At 34.8% G+C, this 24,547-nt stretch overlaps 1 pseudogene; it reads right to left on the minus strand.

The window, feature by feature from the left end:
• Positions 1–6,259: 6,259 nt before the first annotated feature.
• Positions 6,260–6,774, minus strand: LOC120361873 (peptidyl-prolyl cis-trans isomerase H pseudogene; annotated as a pseudogene).
• Between the last annotated feature and the right edge of the window lie 17,773 nt (positions 6,775–24,547).

Genomic DNA, 24,547 nt, shown 5'->3' on the forward strand with positions numbered 1-24,547 from the left:
GCTTTTTTTTTTTGGTTGGTAGGCTCTTAATTACTGCCTCAATTTCAGAACTTGTTATTGGTCTCTTTTTTTAAAAAAAAGATATCTTAAATCATCATCTTACACATTCAATATATAAAATGGCTGAAGTTTTTTTTTTAACTGTACTCTATTTTTTTTATTTTATATATATTTTTTATTGCATTTTAGGTTTTGGGGTACATGTGAAGAACATGCAAGATTGTTGCATAGGTACACACATGGCAGTGTGGTTTTCTGCCTTCCATCCCCTCGCCTGCATCTGTCATTTCTCCCCATGCTATCTCTTCCCACATCCCCACCCCCCCGTCCCTCCCCCATTTCCCCCCAACGGACCCCAGTGTGTAGTGCTCCCCTCCCTGTGTCCATGTGTTCTCATTGTTCAACACCCGCCTATGAGTGAGAATATGCGGTGTTTGATTTTCTGCTCTTGTGTCAGTTTGCTGAAAATGATGGTTTCCAGGTTCATCCATGTCCCTACAAAGGACGTGAACTCATTGTTTTTGATGGCTGTGTAATATTCCATGGTGTATATGTACCACATTTTCCCTATCCAGTCTATCATCGTTGGGTCTCTTGAGGGATTCAACTTCTTCCTGGTTTAGTCTGGGAGGGTGTATATATCCAGGAATTTATCCATTTCTTCTAGATTTTTTTGTTTATTTGTGTAGAAGTGTTTATAGTATCCTTTGATGGTACTTTGTATTTCTGTGGTATCAGTGGTGTTATCCCCTTTATCATTTTTTATTGTGTCTATTTGATTCTTCTCTATTTTCTTATTTATTAGTCTGGCTAGCAGTCTATCTATTATTTTAATCTTTTCAAAAAACCAGATCCAGGATTCATTGATTTTTGAAGGGTTTTTTGTATCTCTGTCTCCTTCAGTTCTGCTCTGATTGTAGCTATTTCTTGTCTTCTTCTAGCTTTTGAATTTAATTCCTCTAGCTTCTCTAGTTCTTTTGATTGTGATGATAAGGTGTCAATTTTAGATCTGTCCTGCTTTCTCCTGCTAGCATTTAGTGCTATATATTTCCCTCTAAACACTGCTTTAGCTGTGCCCCAGAGATTCCAGTATGTTGTGTCTTTGTTCTCATAGGTTTCAAAGAACTTATTTTCTTCTAACTTAATTTTGTTATTTACCCATTAGTCATTCAGGAGCAGATTGTTCAGTTTCCATGTAGTTGTGCCGTTTTGAGTGAGTTTCTTATTCCTGAGTTCTAATTTGATTGCACTGTGGTCTGAGAGACTGTTTGTTATGATTTCTGTTCTTTTGCATTTGCTGAGGAGTGTTTTATTTTCTATTATGTGGTCAATTTTAGAATAAGTGAGATGTGGTGCTGAGAAGAATGTATACTCTGTTGATTTGGGGTGGGGAGTTCTGTAGATGTCTCTTAGGTCCATTTGGTCAAGAGCTAAGTTCAAGTCCTGGATATCCTGGTTAATTTTCTGTCCCGTTGATCTCTCTAATATTGACAGTTGGGGTGTTAAAGTCTCCCACTATTATTGTGTGGGAGTCTCAGTCTCTTTGTAGGTCTCTAAGAACTTGATTTATGAATCTGGGTGCTCCTGTGTTTAGTGCATATGCATTTAGGATAGTCAGCTCTTCTTGTTGCATTGATCCCTTTACCATTATGTAATGCCCTTCTTTGCCTTTTTTGATCTTTGTTGGTTTAAAGTCTGTTTTATCAGAGATTAGGATTGCAACCCCTGCTTTTTTTTTTTTTCTTTGACTTTTCATTTTCTTGGTAAATCTTTCTCCAGTCCTTTATTTTGAGCCTATGTGTGTCTTTGCATGTGAGATGGGTCTCTAGAATACAGCACATTGGTATAGGTACTTGAGGGAATCTCCTGGTCTGTGGGTTGCAAAGACTATGGGAAAAGCATAGTATCTGGGCAGTATAGCACCGTACCTCATGGCAGGGTCTCTCAGGACTTCCCTTGACTAGGGGACGGAGTTCCCCGACCCCTCACACTTCCTGGGTGAGGTGATGCCCCACCCTGCTTCTGCTCACCCTCCATGGGCTGCACCCACTATCTAACCAGTCCCAATGAGATGAACTGGGTACCTCAGTTGGAAATGCAGATATCACCCACTTTCTGTGTTGGTCTTGTTAGGAGCTGCAGACTGGAGCTGTTGCTATTCAGCCATCTTGCTCAGGAATCCGAGAAAACTTTTTGAAGATCCTTGATACAGTTTTCAAGATACAAACAAAATAAATATTTACTGTTAAATCTAATAGAACCTATATGGAAGAAACCATAAAACTTGGAGTGACATACAATTATACAAGAAATAATGAAAAGACACTATTTTACTTTCCTTCATCCCCCCAACCTTTTTTTTTTTTTTTTTTTTTTTTTGAGATGAAGTCTTACTTTGTCATCCAGCCTGGAGTACAGTGGTGAGATCTCAGCTCACTGCAACCTCTGCCTCTCATGTTCAAGTGATTTTCCTGCCTCAGCTTCCTGAGTAGCTGGGATTACACATACATGCCACCATGCCCTGATAATTTTTGTATCTTTGGTAGAGACTGGGTTTTACCATGTTGGCCAGGCTAGTCTCAAACTCCTGACCTCAAGTGATCCCACCTGTCTCAGCCTCCCAAAGTGCTAGATTTACAGGTGTGAGCCACTGTGCCTGGCCTTAAAGATGCTATTTTCTAAAGAAGATGACCCTTTAGTGTATATCTGGATCTTTTTTTCTAAATTAGAATAAAAATATAAAGAATTTTTTTAACTTTTCAAAATAATTCTAAATGTTTCAGTGAAGAAATACATGTGTAAGTTTTGTCAAAGATTGAAGAAATTACTGAGTAGAGACTGGTCCTTCAAGATATTAAAAGTATGTAGAAACCACAATAATTTCCATAGTCTGCTAATGGCATGAGATTGGTGGGGAAATCCATACAACAGAAAAAAAAATCATCATAAACTATTTACCAAAGTTAGTTAATGCAACTGTCACATTTTAAGTTAGTGGAGAAATAACCTAGTTCACCTGGTCAATGGTGCTTAGAATTGTGTAAGTGATTGTAAAAATTAAAAAGACAAATACTGCAAGTTCTCATTTATATGTGGAAGTTAAAAAATTTGATCACATGGAGGTAGAGTGTAAAGACACATAATAGAGACTGGGAAGGGTGAGTGGGGGAGAAGGGGAGAGAATGAAGAGAATGGGATAAAAGATACAAACATACAGTAGGAGAAAAGGAATAGATTAAATGCTTGATAGCAGAGTAGGGTGACTCTACTCAACAAAAAATGTATTGTACTTAGGCAATAGATGTCTTATATACCCTGACTTGATCACTATACATTATACACATGTATCAAAATTTCTTAGGTACTCAATACATTCACATAAACAAACAAAAAAGAAAATTAAGCAAAAAAAGAAAAAAAGAAAACCTTTGCTTACAAAAAATAAAAAATAATAAAAATACAAGTATGCTTTGTATTTCAATTTGTAAGTATTAATTTCAGACACATACATAGGTATAAAGGAAAGATTCAAACCATAATATAAAAATTAAAAGCTATGCTCACATTAAAAAAGTATATATTAAAAAAATAAAAACTCAACTTTAAAAAATAAACTTGGAGAAAAATTTATTCTGTATATGATAGGCTAAATATTATTACCATTAATACTAAATATATATTAAATAGATTAACTATCTTATCTTATACTTAAGTCCCCCAAGATAAATTATGGACATATAATGCAATTGCAGGTGAAGAAACAAAGGTTGAAAAGAAAGAAAAGTAAAATAGAAAGACAAATAACCAACTAATATTAAAAATATTTTCATCCAAAGAAATACAAAATGAATCTATATTATTGTAATTATTGTTGTTTTTTGTTCTTTAGGAAAATTAAAATACAAATTATAGTACTACATTTTCTCTTTAATAAGTATGCTTTTTATATTGCTGGCAAGAGTGCAAATTTCACAATATGGATCAGTAAGTGCTTCTTTTTTTTTTTTTTTTTTTTTTTTTTTTGAGACAGAGTGTTGCTCTGTTGCCCAGGCTTGAGTGCAATGCAATGACACAATCTCAGCTCACTGCAACCTCTGCCTCCTGGGTTCAAGTGATTCTCCTGCCTCAGCCCCCTGAGTAGCTGAGATTACAGGCATGCGCCACCATGCCCAGCTAATTTTTGTATTTTTAGTAGAGTCAGGGTTTCACCATGTTGGTCAGGCTGGTCTCAAACTCCTGAACTTGTGATCCTCCCATGTCAGCCTCTCAAAGTGATTGGATTATAGGTGAGAGCCACTGCATCTGGCCTAGTAAGTCTTAAAAATACATATTTCTCTTGTTTCTATTATTATTTCATTACTGAAAATTTATGCTAAAAAAGAATCAGAAATGGGTGTATTCTCATTGCAACATTATTGTGACATGAAATCTATTATAACATTCAAAAATTACTGTCTTCAATAATATTTCATGGCATTGGAAATTATCAAGTTATATTATCAAATGAGAAAATTAAGTTACAAAGAATATGTGCACTTGAGGCTAAACTCATTTAGAAAATTTCAGTAGTGAGATATCCTCTTTCTACATATTAACAGCATATACCCCCTAAGGTTAACTGTGGTTACTATGTATATGTGGTAGAATTAAGGCTGTTTGAGATTTGTGGAAAGAGTAAGCAGAAAATGGTTGGAAGAAAATAAGATATAAATAAAAGGATTGTAAAAAAAAAAAAAATTAGCCGGGCGCGGTGGCTCAAGCCTGTAATCCCAGCACTTTGGGAGGCCGAGGTGGGTGGATCATGAGGTCGAGAGATCGAGACCATCCCGGTCAACATAGTGAAACCCCGTCTCTACTAAAAATACAAAAAAATAGCTGGGCATAGTGGCACGTGCCTGTAATCCCAGCTACTCGGGAGGCTGAGGCAGGAGAATTGCCTGAACCCAGGAGGCGGAGGTTGCCATGAGCCGAGATCGCGCCATTGCACTCCAGCCTGGGTAACAAGAGCGAAACTCTGTCTCAAAAAAAAAAAAAAAAAAAAAAAAAATTAGAAGATCTAAAGTTGAAGGAAGAAAGTGGTAGATAATTGTCACACAATTTTGTTAATTTCCTAGTAGCTCTTAGGATTTGAAGAACAGGTGAGAAGTTGGTGGCCCAGGTTTGTGGATGACATGAGGGTAATGGTAAAGGCCAAAAGTCTGACCAAGTCTAGGAACCATGCAAGGATATCAATTAAAGCACTTAATAATTTAGAAACTGTAGCTTTGTTTCTGCAGGCTAGTTAAGGAAGCCAATGATATTAAAAACTGTTGTGATTGATTTAGAAAATATTATAAGAGCAAGGGATCAAAGATCATAATGAGGCATTCAAATGCAAAAGACGCTGGATAGGCAAAGTAATCTTGAGTAAAAAGAACAAAGCTGGTGAGAGGCATCATACTACCTGACTTCAAAATACTCTACAAATCTATTGTAACCAAAACAACATGGTATAGGCATAAAAACAGACACATAGACCGATGAAACAGAATAGAAAACCCAGAAATAAATCCATACATGTATAGCCAACTGATTTTCAACAAAGGTACCATGAACACACATGGGGAAAAGGACAGTCTCTTTAATAAATAGTGCTGGGAAAACTGGATATCCACATGCAGAAGGAGGAAACAAGACACCTGTCTCTCACTGTATACAAAAATCAACCCAAAATATATCAAAGACTTATATGTAAGTCCCAAACTATAAAATTAGTAAAGGAAAATACAGGGAAATGCTTCATAAAATTGGATTGGGCAAGGATTTTTTTTAATAAGAACTCAAAGGCACAGGCAAAAAGAGTAAAAATAGACAAATGAGATATAAAACTAGAAGCTACTGCATAGCAAAGGAAATAATCAATGGAGTGAAGAGACAATCTATACACTGGGTGAAAATATTTGCAAACTATGCATCTGAGAAGAGACTTATAACAAAATATGTAAACAACTCAATAGGAAGCAACCAAATAATCCAATTAAAAATGGGCAAAACATCTAAATAGACATTTTTCTTTCTTTCTTGTTTTTAAACATACAAAAAACCTCATTTACGTTGAAAGCCTAAACACAATTTTGGATTCTGAATCTCTGATACTTCCAGAATCCAGATCAAATGGGGTAGCAGCAGGCAGGGAAGCAAATACAGGGGCCAGTCCAGATTATCTTACTCAAAAACATCACCAAGAGGAAGGGAATGCCTGAATCACTCTTGGTCTGGACTACATCTCCCCACACTATGAGATCATCATATGTACCTTGGGCTTATTATTGGGGCCTGTGGGAATATTCTCAATCTTTCTCATCACTAGAAGTCCATCAGTGATTTTTCTAAACACTACATGCTTCCAGTTGAGACAATTGTGCTTAGAGCAGGTGATAAAGAACTGACAGCCATTTGTACTGGGACCACTGTTCACCATGGAAAGCAGACCTGGAGCTGAGTGTCTGATTTTAAAATTTTCATCTGCAAATGGGCCCTGGTAAATACTATACTGGTGACTACAGTAACATCTCCATTGACAAAATCTCTACCCTGAATCATGAACTCTTTTATGATCCTGTGGAAGGTGCTTCCTTTGTATCCTATTGGAATCCTATCTTTTCTGAATTCTGTGCTGCAGGACTGCCGGCAATGTCTACAAAGAGCTGGATCTTCATGTGGCCAACTTCCTGACTGCCAAAACTGGCATCAAAGAACACCATGGGGGACAGGGCTTGAATCTGTCACCACCATGGCTCTGACTCAGAAGCAGAAGTGCAGACACTTTTCAAAAGAAGACATACAAATGGCCAACAGATATATGAAAAAAAAAATGATCAACACCACTAATCATCACAGAAATGCAAACAGAAACCACAATGGGATATCATTTTACCCCCATCAAAATGATTATTATAAAAAAAAAATTAAAGCTAAAAAGCGTTGGGAGGATAGGGAGGAAAAAAAACCTACACTGTTGGTAGAAATGTAAATTAGTACAGCCACTATGAAAAATATTATAGAGGTTCCTCAAAAAATTAAAAATAGATTTATCATATGATCCAACAATCCCATCCATTGCTGGGTATATATATATCCAAAGGAAATTAAATCAGTATATCAAAGAGATACTGTACACCCATAATTATTGTAACACTATTCACAATATGCAAGATATGAAGTCAAACCAAATGTCTACCTACAAATGAATGGGTAAATAAAATGTACATATATGCAATGCAGTATTATTCAGCCATAAAACAGAATGAAATCCTGTTACTTGTGACAGCATGGGTGAACCTGGAGAACATTATGCTAAGTAGAATAAGCCAGGCATGGAAAACAAACACCACGTGATCTCACTCATATGCAGAATCTAAAAAAGTTGATTTTATAGAAATAGTGTAATAATGATTATTAGAATCTGGGGAGGGGAGCAGGGACATGGAATCAGGAGAGGTTGGTCAACAGGTACAAAGTTACAGTTAGAAAGCATAGAGGCCAAGGTTTGCTAAAAAAATCGCTAACATGAGACAGGCATACAAATTAGGTGAAAAGGCATACCAATCATTTAACATGTATACACAGGAGGCTTCAGAATGATGACCTCAAAAATATAGGGGAAATTGTTAACGTTTATAAAGCTGAGGTTAATAAAGTATGGACAGTGGTCTAGAAGTATGATTGAAGAAAAGGATATGTTCTAATGCTAATAGACTGAGTAGGGAAACTCAGCAAGGCCTTTTTGGCCTCTCTGAGCCTGTAGTCCTTCCTTCTGGATGTGGGGCAGAGCTCTCTCTCTAATGTGGGTCTTATGACCTAAAGTCAAACAAAGTAGGTCAGATCATTTCTTTACAACCAATTTTTACATAGAATATTTTTAGATTTTATGTCTTGCTTTGGGGAAAAAGGGTACTGGTTTCTATGACCCTGCTTGAAAAAGAGTGATTCTAGTTTCTATGCCTACTTCTGGGATGGCAGAGTGAGGAGGAAAATGGAACTGAAGAGGGCAGGAGAAGTTCAGAGAAAAACTTGTTTCTGAAGCTGCCACTGAGGCTTTCATTTTGGGATGTTGTTTTCTGAACCTCAAGAAAAGGAAGAATAAATTCTGATGTTCTATTACACAGTAGGGTGACTACAGCAAATAATAATACAACGTATATTTAAAGATAGCTAGAAGAGAGTAATTTGAATGTTATCACTACAAATAAATTATAAACATTAATAGTAATTGACAATTACCACAATTTGATAATTATACATTGTATACATGCATTGAAATATCACATTGTACCCATAAATATTTGCAATCACTATATATCAATTATACATTTAAAAAATAGACTAACAAAAATATTATGATGAGGGTATATGTAGGAGTGAAACTCGGGGGTGTGAAATGAGTAATACAATGTAATAATAATATCTTGCGGGTGAAAAAGTTTAAGAAAATTTTTTTCCTTCAATTTTTACAATTTAAAAAAAATAATTTCAGGCTTTCACAAGTGTTGTAAAAATTGTAAAGTAATTATTGTATAACCTTTATCCAGTTTCTGCAAAATTTCTGTTACCATCTTATATAATCAAAGAACAATGATCTACATCACAAAATTTACAATGATATAATTTTAATATCTAAAATTCTTATTCGAATATCACTATCACGTCTCACTGCAGCCTTGACTTTCTGGGCTCAAGCAATCCTCCCACCTCAGAGTCCCCAGTACCTAAGACTACAGTAGCAGTGTGCCACCACACTTGGCTAAAACTTTCCTCCTAATGGCTCCTTCTTGTCTGGGATCCATTTATGATCATGTGTTGCATTAATTACCATGTCTTAAGAGTGGATGAATTTTAGTGATAACAATGTACAAGTGTTAATAGGTGACAGAAGTTAAAAGGGGGTGAAATCACATTAGGAAAAATCACAGAAGTCCAGAATATCATTCATTCACTCATTTACTCGATAAGTTCCTTTCAGTCTCTTAAATATGTGCCAGGCATATAATTATGTGCTGAATATTGGCAATAGTAGAGTAAGTATGTCATAATTTCTGATCTCACAGAGTTCAAATCTCACCCAAATACCAATCCCTTTAATGATTCTGACAAAAAGAAAAATCCGAAGAGGTTAATAGCTTTCTAATTCACTTTGAAATATCTCCAATTAGTCAACCATGAGAAGAACTACCTTGCCAAGTTGTATGTTTTACACTTCCATTTGCACATTGTTGGAATTTAAAAAAGGTAATGATAATGATCAGTATCACTGCCTAAAGATCAAGATCAACATTCGCCACCATCTCCAAGTAAAAAGAAAGTTGAAATATAAATTGATTTTATTCTTCATATAGTATTTCATATGGGGAAAATGTAATGCTGTATATCAGCATGGGTGTCATGCTAAGAGTTAAATGATTATTGCACTTCCAAATAAATGTCTGCATTCTATAATAAGTAAATGTTTCTACTCTGAAAATAAGTGAATTACTGATGGTACTCCATAGCTCCCCACTGCCTATAAGGTGAAACAAATTGCTTAGTTTAACATTCAGGCTTTTTTACAATCTAACTCTAACCTTTCTAGCCATTCTCCATTTTTTATCCTGCATGAGAGTCTCCCTCCATTTCAACCAAACACTGACCTACAACATATCCTGCACTCTGTCTTATTTGTACTGTTTATTCCAAATTCAAAAACTTCTTCTTGCTCTCTAATTACTAAAAGTCTACCCATCCTTTGTATCTCTCATGTAGTAATTGCTCGATACATGTTATCCATTCTTTTGAATGTTTTAACTTTTAAGGTAGAGGAAACAAAATCTTGAGAACATCAGTCTAAGAACGTGGGCCTTAACCTATCAACAATTAGAATGCGGCTATCAAACAATGTAAAAAATAAAGACCCTGGGGATCTTTCCAGACATCATATATATATAAGCTATCCTGGTTGTTTCTGCACAATAAGCACTTTTGTATGGAAACTATAAAAATAAATAGGACATAAAGGTCTCTTAGAATCCTTATTGCATAGCACTCCCAAGGGTTTATTCTCCTGAATACTACATGTTATAGACTAAGAATACAAATAAGTGTAAATAGCAGTCTTGGAATATAAAACATTGATTAAAAAATCTAAAAAGTGTATACACTTATTATTCAAAAGCACCTTCACAGAAATATCAAAGATAGTGATTGTTGCATATAAAGCTTAGGCCTTTCAATATTAGAGAACAACTAGGCTCAATTATATGGAAAGATTGAATAAAGCATTAAGTTACAAATCATTATGCAAGCAGATGACATAGTTTTCTTTAAAACAAATAAGTTATGATTCTAACCCATCTTTTAAAATCAGCCAGTGTATAATTTCAAGCCACTTTGAATGATTTGAGATGAAACCTCATACTACAGGATTACTGCTATACTCAGCAATAGTAATGAATGTCTCACTGTCAATATAACATCGTCCGAGAAGGTGGTGGCATGCTATTATGAAATACTTGAATACCTGGTTCACTCTGAGCCCACTATAACACTTATGAACATGCTGTCTTGCTGGCCTTCTCTACCTTTACTGCTGACTACATAATATGGTGAAAATTCATCTCTATATTTTACATCTTTCTTATCAAACTTCCTTTCTTGTGTCCTCAACTATAAGAGTGCAGGCATATACATAGGGTATTACAAATAAAACACAAGAAATAATGTTTTTCCTTCATATTTTATATCATTTGCTCATGAAAATCACTACAAAAGAGGTCGCTTTGTGTCTCCTCTGTGAATGACAAATGTGGAAATGAATTTTCTCTGAAGAAAATCAGTAGTGAAATCTTGATGTTTGGAAACAATGAGGTGCTATTGAATTATACATCAGTGTCTTTAAAAGTCTGCATGCAATTTCAATGTTCCAACTTATTCAAAGACTTGCCAGAAAGAGAGAGAAGCAAAAGGGACAAACTAGTTGAGAACATTCAATCATTGTGATACAGATATTTTTGTTAATTGTGCCTGTGAATTATTTGGCACATGTTACCGAAAGCAACATCTCAAGAATTTACTAGATTCTGAACTTTTCAACATTATCCATTTTAAAAGAAAAAAAGCAGTGGCTTGGATAATCAAATAAGTCTTCAACAGTGAAATGTACTTTTTGCTTCAACTTAGACATAACTGGCTCTGCTTCTTTTTGGAAGTTTACACTCCTTAATCCATACAAAAGACAGATTATTAGCAAAACTAAGAGGGAGACAGGGCTAGTCAGAGATGACCTCCACCTTCTGTCCCTTCTCATTTAATATACATCTCTCTCAAATTAAAACTTTCTCTTACTCTCGATATTTATCTCAAGTCCAATTCTGACTCTTGTTTCCTGCCAGTAACAACTGCAATGATTGCTCTAATTGCCATATCCAGTGTGTCTTGATTACCCTCAGAGAATCTGAAAACCAACATTTTTTGAGATCCAAAAAAAGGCTCCGATAGTAAAATAATGGGCCAGTGGAGGGAAAATTTCAGAAGAAATTCTGCTCAGAAAATCTCTTGTATCCATCCAGCTATGTCAAGTGTTTTTTAAAGAAAAGCCATGATTACAATGCTAGACACATAAGTGCCCAATAAATAATTGTTTATTTGCACTACATTGTAATTACAATGCCAAGTATCTAAAAGTACATGTTACTTAGCTTTGTGTAACTTTGAATATCCTAAGCACATAATTATTTGGCTGAGTAAAATATTTGCAATTTGCTTTTCCTCCACGATGAATAGATAGCAATGTGTGCTGAATTGCAGGATAGTATCTGCAGGCTGAAGTCGAGTCTGTGGTCAGAGAAAATGTCAGCCTTTGGCTTAATGAATCTCATACAGAGAGTCAGATCACTGAAACAGAAAGAGAGAGAATAAATTTTTAAGGCTTTATCTGAATTTCATAAAAGGAAAAAAAAATCATGTTTATGCCTTTTCCCATGAAATTTCCAATGGAGACTTGGCAACCCCAGTTTTCACCACTGACAAGTCCTGATTTAGGGGGCTGCATTATCCTCATAAAGAAAGGCAGTAGAGCAAGGTTTGATGAACTTTTTCTGGTAGTTCATGATTCTATTTAATGTTTTCATGAGGAGAAATAGCAATGATTCATCATACCATTTACCTCTTTACCGTCCTCCAAAAGTAAATACATTTTAGGGGGAGAAAAAGGCCCATAGGTGATGAAAGACTCCTAGTAATGAGAGCTGGGTTAATATAACCTGAGAGTCAATTCATACTGCACCTGATACAATTAGCTTTTTTTTTTTTTTAAATATGGAAAGACCTGCTCTCATACTCATGAATGCATGTGGAAAACAATGTCAATATGGGCAGCCAGGTACTCAGATTAGTTCTCATGGTGAGAAGAAGTCCAGTAGTGAGACACAAGACTTTTTCCTGTGTTGGAAACCGATAAGAAAATCATGAATTATCAAAACAATAGCATTCTTCCTAGGGGTGATTGGAAGAGACCATACTTTTGACAGTTTATTATACAAATTTAATATCTCATCACAGATGACTGGGATTACCTGTGTTTTATTCAGGTTGTCTAGACATCTCACACACTGAATCTTAATAAATGTGTCATCTTCTCACTCCTAATTTTCTCTTAAGGACGTAAAAGGAATGAACCCTGAGTTATAACCTGCAGGACTCATATTTGGTACAGTTAAGATTTTATTAATATATTATCTCAATTTATTATAGTACCAGAAGAGAATTATGTTTTGGCACCCTATTCTGCCTTTCTTGAAGCAGTTGTTTACTATATCCCTAGTCATTACATACATATTTATCTAGGCTTCACCCGTACTTCTGATGAGCTAGAGTAGGGAGTTGGATGGAAACCTAAAAGAGTGTATGCGGACAGTGGCAAGTTGGTATCCTCTTTCCTCAGGGAGAACAGAGGTACTTTAGGCCAATCATGAGCAGCAGTGGGAGTGGTTTGAGGCACTCTATGTGTAAGTTCATTTGCTTATACATAGAAAAGGAAGCGTGCTTCACCATACTACAGGGACTGCTGGTTCCTTTTCTACTCTTTCAGCTTTTAGAATGGAAATGGAACTGAGTTAGCACTGTTCAATCATTGATCAGCATTTCTTTCTAGCTAGAACTCTCACACATGCCATTTGTTGCCCAAGAAAGGTCCAATGAAGACAGACTTCCTTCTTCTTCCCTTCTTTTTTTATTTCTTTTATTTTTATTTCTTCTCAATTCAAGCAGGGAATATCTTTTGACTTGTGGAAAAATAAGCAGGGTGTTTAAATTGTATATTTAAGCTATACAGCAAAAAGAAATTATAATGGAAGCAGATGTAGTGCTAGGGGAAGGCGTCGGTAGGAAGATTATTCAATCCCAGAACAGTATTCAGTTTTCCTAGAGAAAGGGCAATAGAAATAGTTTCAGCATAACAGCTAGTCCAGGTCAAAAGTAGACAACACTGAAAAATGAGAACACGTATGGTATAAAGAATTGCTCCCAGTCACTCTGAACTTTGCCAACATTGTCAGGACAGTCACAGTACTCAAGATACATCAAATAGACACTCTTGTACAGGACAATTAGACACATTGTGGAAGGGAGTAGGCAAGAGAAGAATTGCAGCTGAGCAAAAGTTATGAAAGTGGCCTTTGTACTCTTCCAATTAGCTGTCAAGTTTCGAAAAGGCCTGGGAGAAAACTGTGAAATCTCCCACTGTGCTGCTCAGAAAAGGAAACTAGCTCATTCAGGGATTATTCTTATTGAGGGAAAAAAACAAAAACAAACCAGGAGTATCTTATCTGAACTCCTGTCATTTACATGTGCCTATAAAGCCCACTTAAAATATGGCTGTCGTATAATATTATAATGACATTTTCCCAGCCTGTTGACCCCTTGCCCCTCAGTCTCCACCAACACAAAAATCTCTAATGTTAGAAATTAATATATAAGCATCAGTACAGTATAAGAGTTGCTTAGTATTGTTGATACAACCTCACAGAAAGGGTCTCACAATCTTATTTTGTGATCTAACAATGTGTAAAACACCAAAAATCTTAAACTTAGGGTAGGAAAAAAAAAATACTTGTTTAGAGAAACCATTTGTTTTTCTTAGCAGTATCAGGGTAGGTCTAAAATAAGCTGATTTTACTTAGGGTGGCACCGCCTTTAAAAAACTTCAAGTTCTTTCATAAGTTTTTTCCACTAGAGTGGATAATAGTGCACAAATCTTGAAAAACTTTGTTGCCAAGCACTGTGGGAGGGGATTGAATTTCCGATCTGCACATATCAAGTATTGGCAGCTAGTGGCGCTCTTAAATGCATGATATTAAGGATTCTGCAATATTTTTGTTTGTTACACAGTCCTAGTTCAGCTGAAAAGGCACAGTAGTCTTTAGTATCTGGCATTAGAGAAAAAAGACAATACAATTTGTGCCTGGGGTAGTTGGAAAAGCTGCAGGCTTCATAATAATTTGGGTGAGAGAAAAATGTGGATAATAACTTTATAATTGTTTTCATAAACAGCAACAACATAGATTATGGATAGTCATAAAAGTAGCATTAGCATTTACCATGAACCAATCAATCCTAGGAAAACTTGTAGATGCCCCTTTCCGCATACATTTTCTACCTCAGTGCTATCCTCCCACCACTGGAACCACCTAGAGTGTTTACTGCTGGCCCATTAAATTTGGAATTTATCTTGAGGTAATGGAAAGTGCAGTGGACTATGAAGCAAGAAATTCTGGTCCAGCCTCTGCCACTTACTAGCTGTGGGAAATTTGAGCAAGTACCTCCCCTGTTCTGGCAGTTTCTTACCATGGAAAATGGGAAATCTGGATTAAATGAATCACTAATACTCCTTTTACTGCCCAAATCCTGTGATTACCAAATGCTCTCAAACTGTTTCATGTGTATCAAATAATCTCAAATAATTTCATGTGTATCAAAAAAGACCATAATACTCTTTTCCAAACATTATAGTGTTTAATATTTGAAACACTATAATACAACATTGATGCCAAATGACCATTCAGCCTTTCAAGAAACACTTTAGTGCTCAGAAACTCACTACCTGTTGTGGTGGTCCATTTACTCTGTTTGTAGCTCAGACTGTTAGAAAACTCTTGAAAAACATCAAAATTAAGTATTTCTGTTCAATGAAAGTCACCATGTATAACATTAGTGCGCAAATAGCGGATTTAAAAAGAGACTTAAAGTGCCTAAAACTGACAATGAATTAGTTTCTAATGTATACGAAACCACTAAGAACCAATAATATAAAAGTTGTAATAGGAAATTTACTGACGAGAAAACCCAAATGTTAACAAATAATTTAAAAAATCATCTAACTAATTAATAATCAGAGAAGTGGAAATTAAAATAGTAAGTACTCACTTGATATTTATGACAATGGCCAAAATTAGAGAAGTGAATCATCTGCCACATGTTGGCAGAAATGCAGGGCTAGATCTAGATAGCCCAAGAGTTTAATGATGTTCTTGGTCCATTTTTGTACAGCTCATAAGATAGGAATAGTTTTAACATTTTCGATGGATGATTCAAAGAAGAAGAGGATGAAGAAGGAGGAGGAAGAGGAGAAAGAGGAAGGGTGGCAAAGACTCTCTAGTGGTATGAAACACCTAACATATTTACTATCTGGTTCTTCACAGAAAAAATTTGCTAAGCCCTAGGCTCCAGAATCCTTCATACACTATTGATAGAAGTCATTCAATAGAGCAAAAGGGAGCTATTTATACATACACTGTATGACCCTGAATATATAGGCTTACAAAAGTTTAAAATGGGACATGTAAGGCTATTCATTGCAATGTTGTTTATGGTGGCAGGAAGTTGGATGTGATCAGGATACTCATCACTGGATTTGGGGTTAGGAGTCAGAAATGATAGTTAATCACATAATCAGCCAATTTAATTGGTAAAGTGTGGCAGCTGTACTATGGAGATTATGTAGCATTTACAAATGACAAAATATATGCAGCAAACTAAATAGAACTTAGAAAACATGTGGAGTGAAAAGGGAAATAAATAGAATGATGTCTATACAAAATACCACTTATGTAAACTATATATGCAAATAGAAAACAAAACATATTTTACAAGTAGACAAACAGTAAAGGATTAGAATAATTGCCCAGCGGTATGAGAAATGAAAATAGATAAAAACAATCAAATAAATGTGGTACTTGCAAGCAGCAATGATAATCAGTGTGCCATCAACTGAGGAGTATGATAAACTCAACTTTCCTCAACAGAGAAGCAATAAGAAAACAAGTTCTTAAAATATAATGAATTCTTTCTTCACGTAATTTCCATCCACTCCTTGGTCCTAGTTATATCCTCTATCACACAAAACAAGTACAATTCTTCTTTCACATATGCCCATGATGGTCTCATCCTCTTAGGTCCTTTTTATTCTACATACACAGTTCTAGCCTCTAGATGGCTTTTCTTAGTGTGACAGCCAGAAATAAATGTATTATTCAATGTATAGGCTGCCTTAGTTAATTTGGGTTGCTATAGCAAAATATCTTAGACTGAGTACTTTATAAATGACAGAAATTTATTTTTCACAGTTCTGGAAACTGGAAAGTCTAAGATCAAGATATCAGCAGATTTGATGTCTAGTGAGAACTCACTCAGCTTCATAGATGGTGCCTTATTGCTGTATCTTCACATGGTAAAAGGGGTAAAGAAGCTCCATGGGGCCTCTTTTATAAGGGCATTAATACTATTCATGAGGGTAAAGCCCTCATGACCTCCTCCCCTCTTAAAGGGTTCTCCCCTTAATACCACCACTTTAGAGATTAGGTTTCAATATATCAACTGGGAGGCACGAGGACGCAAACGTTTAGACCATCACACAGTAGAATAAAACTATTTCATTCCAGACACTATACTTCTCGCAAAGAAGCCTAACCAGAATTAGGTATACAAACTGTGTGTTTCAACTCTTACCTATCTTGCATCACATTTAACCCTACACTAGACATACAACAGTAACTTTGTAAATGTTATTTGCTGTTGGAAATATTATGTATGATAAATATTATTATAAATGTTAAGTGTAAGTTATTGTACCCAAGCATGTAGCTATCCAGTGCACAGAACTAAATTGTTAAAAATCATCATAGGCTTAGTTTCTTGTACCAGATAGTATAGTCTGGACATACAGCTAATAAAATAAGTCTATTATAATCTCAAGTGATAAATTTCTACAAACGATGGACAACTAAAATTTCCTATAAGTAGTTGGATAAGTTCAAAGGAAATTTACATTAATGGAGTCATGTGCAGTGTTTATAAGATAAAATAAAGCAACTATTTTGTAGATGGATTGGGGTTTTGACATCGTATCAGCAAATGTCATGTCTATATGAACAAATATACATGGTTGATTCACTTCTTTTGGTTGTAGAAATAGCTGTGTTGTTCTGCTGTTGGTTCAATTAGCTGTCATTTCTGACTCCTAACCCCAAATCCATCTAAAATGATTGATTCAGCTATGAGTCTTCATCTCAAAACTGACTCTACGTGTGGATTAGCAAAACTGTTATAAAAAAATCACTTTAAACTTTAATGTCACTGAAGTATCTGTGCCAAAGAAAAATGTCTCTATATTTTATAACTTTCTGCATATGTGCTCCTAATGCAGAATTATATGAAATTTTTGTAGGAAACCTAAATGAAGAATAAATAGGAAACTGAAAGAAAGAATACTCCAGGCTTTATTGGACTCATTTAGGGGTACTATTTTTTATTCTTATCAGTGCATTCCAAAGTAGAAAAATGTTTCACCTCTTTTCCAATCTAAATCACACTGAAAAATATCATAAGCTTCCACTGTGTCTCTCCAAAATTGAAAGTTTACTTATGAGACCTAGCATACGTTTTTCAGGCTCTGAGAATGAATGTACCGTGACTTCTTGCTGTGTATCTGCCTGGAAACTTTTCATCCCAGAAAGTAAGCACGCTTGGATAAAGCTCATTTGCATATCTGCAACTCAACAGTGCCACAAAAAGCTTCCGTAATCAACAACAACAAAAAAGACCAAAGTATAGCAGAAACAGATGTGACTCTCCAAACTTCAGGAAGTCTCATGAGCATCTGGAGATAATCCATCTTGCTGTCTCTTAATTGCCAGTAGGTTTATCACAACTTCCACAGTTTGATTTTTAAGGAGGCTGAACTGTAAAAGTGTTGTAATTAGCTCACTACAGTGTGTAAGGCAAATTGGAGAATTATAAATTCATTTTTTGAATTATACTCAGGAAGACAGGAAGTCAGGTAAGCAGTTCATTCACTATTCCCAGATACTCTTTGGGCATAGGTAAGAGTAAGGAAACTGCACTGACATTCACTTCTGAATGTAATATACATTTATATTTATTTTACCCAGTTTTCATCTATCTCATGCATAATGCCTAAAGGGAAAGGAAGTAGTTAACTTGGGAAAGTTTATCTGTTTTTATCTGAACAATGAAGCTGGCTATTTGCAACACTGCAGCAAGCAAGCTTTAAGTTACAACAGCAATTTGATTTGAATACCAATAGGCCTAGTATTAGGCATTACAGAATACTTACTAGGCATTAGGGAAATCCACCTTTGCTTTCCAAGCATGCTCATTAAAATTATAGGTCTTAATCTTCTTGAGGTATACTCAATATTTATGACTTTATAGAACAACCTGGAGAATCCATTTCTTGGCATCACTTGTTTGCCTACTGAACATCTCCTTCCCCTCCTTTTTTTTTTTTTTTTCTTTTTGTTTTTTGTTTTTTGTTGTTGTTGTTGTTGTTTTAGATGTAGTATTGCTCTATCACCCAGGCTGCAATGGTGCAGTCTCCGCTCACTGCAACCTCCACTCTTGGGTTCAAGCGATTCTCTTGCCTCAGGCTCCTGATTAGTTGGGATTACAGGCAGACACCACCACGCCTGGCTAATTTTTGTATTTTTAGTAGAGATGGGGGTTTCACCATGTTGGCCAGTCTGGTTCTGAACTCCTGACCTCAAGTGATCCCCCACCTCAGCCTCCCAAACTGCTGGGATTACAGGCATGAGCCACTGTGCCTGACCTTTTTTCTTACAACAATACAATTTATTTTATGTGTGCACTCCTGCCCCATACGACCTAAGAGCTTAGGATTCTAGTCCCAGGCCAAGACATAAGCCTTAATCAATCTATGCCAATTTTTGTGGTTCTATTTTTATTGCCAGTGATTGATTTAAGGGTAATTAATGGATTGTAGCCAATGATATATGAATGAAGATCTGTTGGGGGCTTCTAAGAAAGATATGTTCACTCTTCAGAAGAAGATATAAATAACATTGTACCTTTTCTGCATCTAAACATTGTCATATCTGCATGAGATATATGTAACTGCTATATCCATCTCGTGACCTTAAAGAAAACCATCATTAAGATGAAACTGGTAATGAGTTCAGGAAAGTAGAGAAATGCAATGACTCATGTACCAGTACTTTATTCATTCTAAGCTCTTAAGGAATATCATGTATAAAAGCTGACCACAATTACTTTGTCCTGCTCTTCTAAGTTCTCCAGGACAATTAGTAATAGAGTCTTCACTTGTCTCATCTACATTTAAAAAATAAACTAATGGTTAAATACCGAGAATCAAATGCACATGTTTATCTCTTCTCCTATCTGAAACTTCTAAATAATGATAATATGTTAATAGTGATAACAATAGTAACAGTTGACAATTATTGAACAGGTATTTTGTATCAGACACTGTTTTAAGTACTTTACATGTACTAACTTTTATGATACAGGTACTTTTTTTAAAATTTATGTTTTTAAACAAGAAAATAAATGAAAAAAAATAGAAATGCAGACAACTTAAATAAATAACCTATGCTCTCTCAGCTGGTAATATGGCACAGCAAGGCTTCAAACACAAAGAGTTCAGCTTTAGAACCTGTACCCACAAATACTATGAGAAATGAAAAGGCATAAACCCATAAGGATAAAGGAACCACAAGAAGAGACAAAAATTGATGAGAAATATTAGCATAAATTTGAAATATAGAAAACAGATGGAAGTATGTTGACTGAACAAAGCTAATCAAATCAAGATCAAAATGCTTGCAGAAGGAAATGTTGGTAAGAAGCAAATTAGTACAGCCCATGGAAACTGAAAAGGCTCAGGAGTTTGAAATACCAAGTATCTCAAAAGATGATGGAAGAAAAACGTATAGGGCAGAAAACAGAGTAATTATTTAAAGACTAGATAAGGAGATACTAGAATTTCAGGTCCTCTTCATCCTAGTAGGTGATCAGATGTCTGTTCCTTAGAAAAATTTAAGAAATGCTCCAGATTGAAATTTCAAGCACAGTGGTAGGTGGAAGAAAAAAAACAAACAAAAAACACTGATATTAAGTGAATTATTTCATAGGAAGAATCAAAATGTCTAACCTCTTCTCAAACACAAGCAACCAGGCAAGAATTGAGAGAATTTATTTTTGACGAATTAGTGCCTTATCAAAGGGGAAAACCCTCATACACAAAAAATTGGCAGTCCTTCCAGGTATCCATGTGTCTATACAATCACTTTAAAGTGAATATCACCAGTTAACTAAGACAATAACAAAGACCTTTCAAATAGCTTTTTAGTTTTATTCTTAAGTATAAATGGACAGTTCTTTCTTCACTCTTAAATGTGAGTAGAGAGCCAAGGATAACTGATATTTGATGAAAACTTTCAATGTGAAACATAGGCCAAAATGAACAAAGTAAACAAACAGAAGCAGAGACAGTGTGAGAAAGCACAAGAAAGCTTTAAGTAAAACTCTAACACCTTAGAGAAAGAAAAGATATAGCATCCATGATAAAATGATAGATTGACATATAAACAGAGAAGAATCTTTTTGTCCAGTTTTACTGAGGTACAGTTGACAAAAATTATAAACATTTACAGTGTATAATGTATGTATATATGTAAATTTCAAGTATACAATACAGTAAATTTCAAGTATACAATACAGTATTACTAACTACTGTCATCACAATATTCAAGAAAAAATCTTGAAAATTAAATAATATTAAAATTTCTAAAAAAAAAAATCAACCAAAAATGTTTAAGACAAAGTTGAAGACATGTACAGAAGATAGAACATCAAAGCGATACAGTAATAATTACAATATAATAGAAAATTCAATATAGCTCTTATAATGTGTTGGGCACTGTTATAAGCACTTTGCATACATTAATTCATTTTCTTTTCATAACAAATGTGAACATAGACACAATTCAATTTCTATATAGAAAAACTGTGTAACAGAGAAGACAAGTGACTTGTCCAAAGTCAAAACCTAGTAAATGGTAGCTTTCATATCAGAACCCAGGACCTGTAGCTCCAAAGGATGTGCATCTAACTACTACACTCCCTCCTTAGAGAAAAGAAAAAAAAAAATAGAGGGAAATGGTACAAAGCCTACAATATGAATTCAAGAAGTCTGTCAAATTGAAGAAAGAAAACATAGAAAATAGGAAGAGAATAAAAGTATCAAACAACTCCTCCAAAAATATTTCCCATAAATGAAGGACATGGTTGATGATTAAAAGGAATTATCTTATGTCTCCTCCCCTATTCTCCAACTAAAATAATGAAAAAAAAAAAATCCCGGATCAGGACACATCTTCACTGCATTTTAGCATACTATGAATAAAGATAGGATCTCAAAAACTTCCAGAATTAAGTCACATGCCAAGGAGTAGAACTCAGAATTGTACTACTCAACTATCACAGTGGGAACTACAAGATTTTGGAGCAATGCCATCACAAGTGGACGATGACTCCACATTTATAATTCTATTCTGTGAAAATATACCATTCAAATATTAATGTAGAATGAAATTTGTTTCAAACATGCATGTTCTTAAAAGATTTGCTTTCTTTTTACCCTATCGCAGGAATCACCCAGGACACACTCCACCAAAATAAAAGAATACAAGAAATACAAGAAAGAGGAAGCAATATGGAATATACTATTGAGGAAGTTATTTTGATTTTGAAGACCTAAAAGATTTGAGTTTATACGTTGAAAAGGCTTCCTTTTCAAATAATGATAGGCACATATTGATATTACACAAAATTATGATGTACCTTTTCTGAAGATATAACTTTTTTGAGGGCACAAAGGAGAAAAATTATTTTAAACATTGTGTAAGGATAAGATATTTAAAAAGTAATCCCATTTAAAATAGTCACACATGAAATTAAATACCTAGGAATTAATCAAAGAAGTGAAAAATCTCTATAATAAAAACTGTGAAATACTGATGAGAGAAATTGAAGAGGATACCAAAAGATGAAAAAATAGTACATGTTTATGGATTAGAAAAATATATATTGTTAAAGTGTCCATACTACCCAAAGCAATCTATAAATTCAGTGTAACACCAATGACATTCTTTGCAGAAATTTTTAAAAAATCTTAAAAAAAATAAAATTTATATGGAACCACAAATGGCCCAGAACAGCCAAAGCTACCAACAGCAAAAAGAAAAAAAAAAACTAGAGGAATCATATTACCTGACCTCAAATTATACTACAAAGCTATCATAACCAAAACACTATGGTTTTGGCATAAAAAAAGACACATAGACCAATGGAACAGAATAGAGAACTCGGAAATAAATCCGCTCCTACATTGAACTCATTTTTGAAAGAGGTACCAAAAACATACACGAGAAAAAAGACAGTCTCTTTAATAAATGGTGCTGGGAAAACTGGATATCCATATGCAGAAGAATGAAACTAGACCCCTATCTCTTGCCATATACAAAAATCAAATCAGAGTGGTTAATTACTTAAATCTCAGATTTCAAACTATGAAAATACTACAAGAAAACATTGAGGAAAATCTCTAGGACATTGGTCTGGGCAAAAAATTATTTAGCAATACTCTACAAGTACAGGTAACCCAAGTGAACTTCAAAAAATGGGATCACATCACATTTAAAAGCTTGTGCACAAAAAATGATACAATCAACAAAGTGAAGAGACAACCCACAGAATGGCAGAAAGTATTTTCAAACTACCCATCTGATAAGGGATTAATAACCAGAATATATAAGGAACTCAAACAACTCTGAAGGAAAAAAATAGAATAATCTGATTTTAAAAATGGGCAAAAGATTTGAATCAACATTTCTCAAAAGAAGACATACAAATGACAAAAGCCTTTTTGAAAAGGTGCTCAACATCATTGGGCATCAGAGAAATGCAAATCAAAACTTCAATGAATTATTATCTCACATCATTTAAAATAACTTATATCCAAAAGACAGGCAATAACAAATGCTGCTGAGGATATGGGGAAAAGGGGAACTCACATACACTGTTGGTAGGAATGTAAATTAGTATAATCACTATGGAGAATAGTTTGAAGGATCCTCAAAAAACTAAAATTTGAGCTAGCATATGATCCAGCAACCTCAAAAGAAAAGAAATCAACCCCATCTCTACTAAAAATACAAAAAAAAAAAAAAAAATAGCCAGACATGGTGGAATGCAACTGTAGACCCAGCTACTCAGGCAGCTGAGACAGGAGAGTTGCTTGAACCCAGGAGGCGGAGGTTACAGTGAGCCGAGATCGCACCACTGCACTTGGGTCTAGGTGACAGAGCCAGACTCTGTCAAAAAAAAAAGAAAAAAAAAAAAAAAAAAGAAAAAAAAAGAAATCAGTATATCGAGATGTCTGCACTCTGACATTTGCTACAGTAATGTTTAAAATTGTTAAGGTTTAGAAGTAACCTAAGTGTCCATCAACAGATGAATGGAGAAAGAAAATGTGGTACACATACACAGTGAAGTATTCAGCCATAAAACATAATGAGATCTTGTCATTTGCAAAAGCATGGATGGAAGAGGAGATCTTTATGTTAAATGAAATAAGTCCTGCAGAGAAAAACAAACATTGCATGTTTCCATTTGTCTGTGTGATCTAAGAACCAAAACAGTTTATTTTATGGATATAAAGAGTAGAAGGATGGTTACCTTCCTTATAAGCTGGGAAAGTTAGTGGGGGATTGAGGGGCAGTGGGGAGGTTGGAGTGGTTAATAGGTGCAGAAAAAAAAAAAAAAACAGAATGAATGACACCTATTATTTGATAACACAACAGTGTAATAACTATAGTCAATAATAGCTTAATTGTACACTTTAAAATAATTTAAAGAGTCAATAATATATTAATAGCCAATAATAATAGCTTAATTGTACCCTTTAAAGGTATAATTAAAGAGTATAACTGGATAAATTAAAGGGTATAATTTGATTGTTGTAACTCAAAGAATAAATGCTCAAGGGGATGAATACCCTATTCTTCATGATGTGCTTATTTCACATTGCATTCCTATATCAAAATATCTCATAAATATATACACCTACTATGTACACACACAGAAAAAAAACTTAAAACCCCAAAACATAAATCCTCTTATTTTTCAGGGAAGAGATATAGGA

This window comes from Saimiri boliviensis, chromosome X (genome assembly GCF_048565385.1).
Source record: "Saimiri boliviensis isolate mSaiBol1 chromosome X, mSaiBol1.pri, whole genome shotgun sequence".
In the NCBI taxonomy this organism is placed as follows: domain Eukaryota; kingdom Metazoa; phylum Chordata; class Mammalia; order Primates; family Cebidae; genus Saimiri; species Saimiri boliviensis.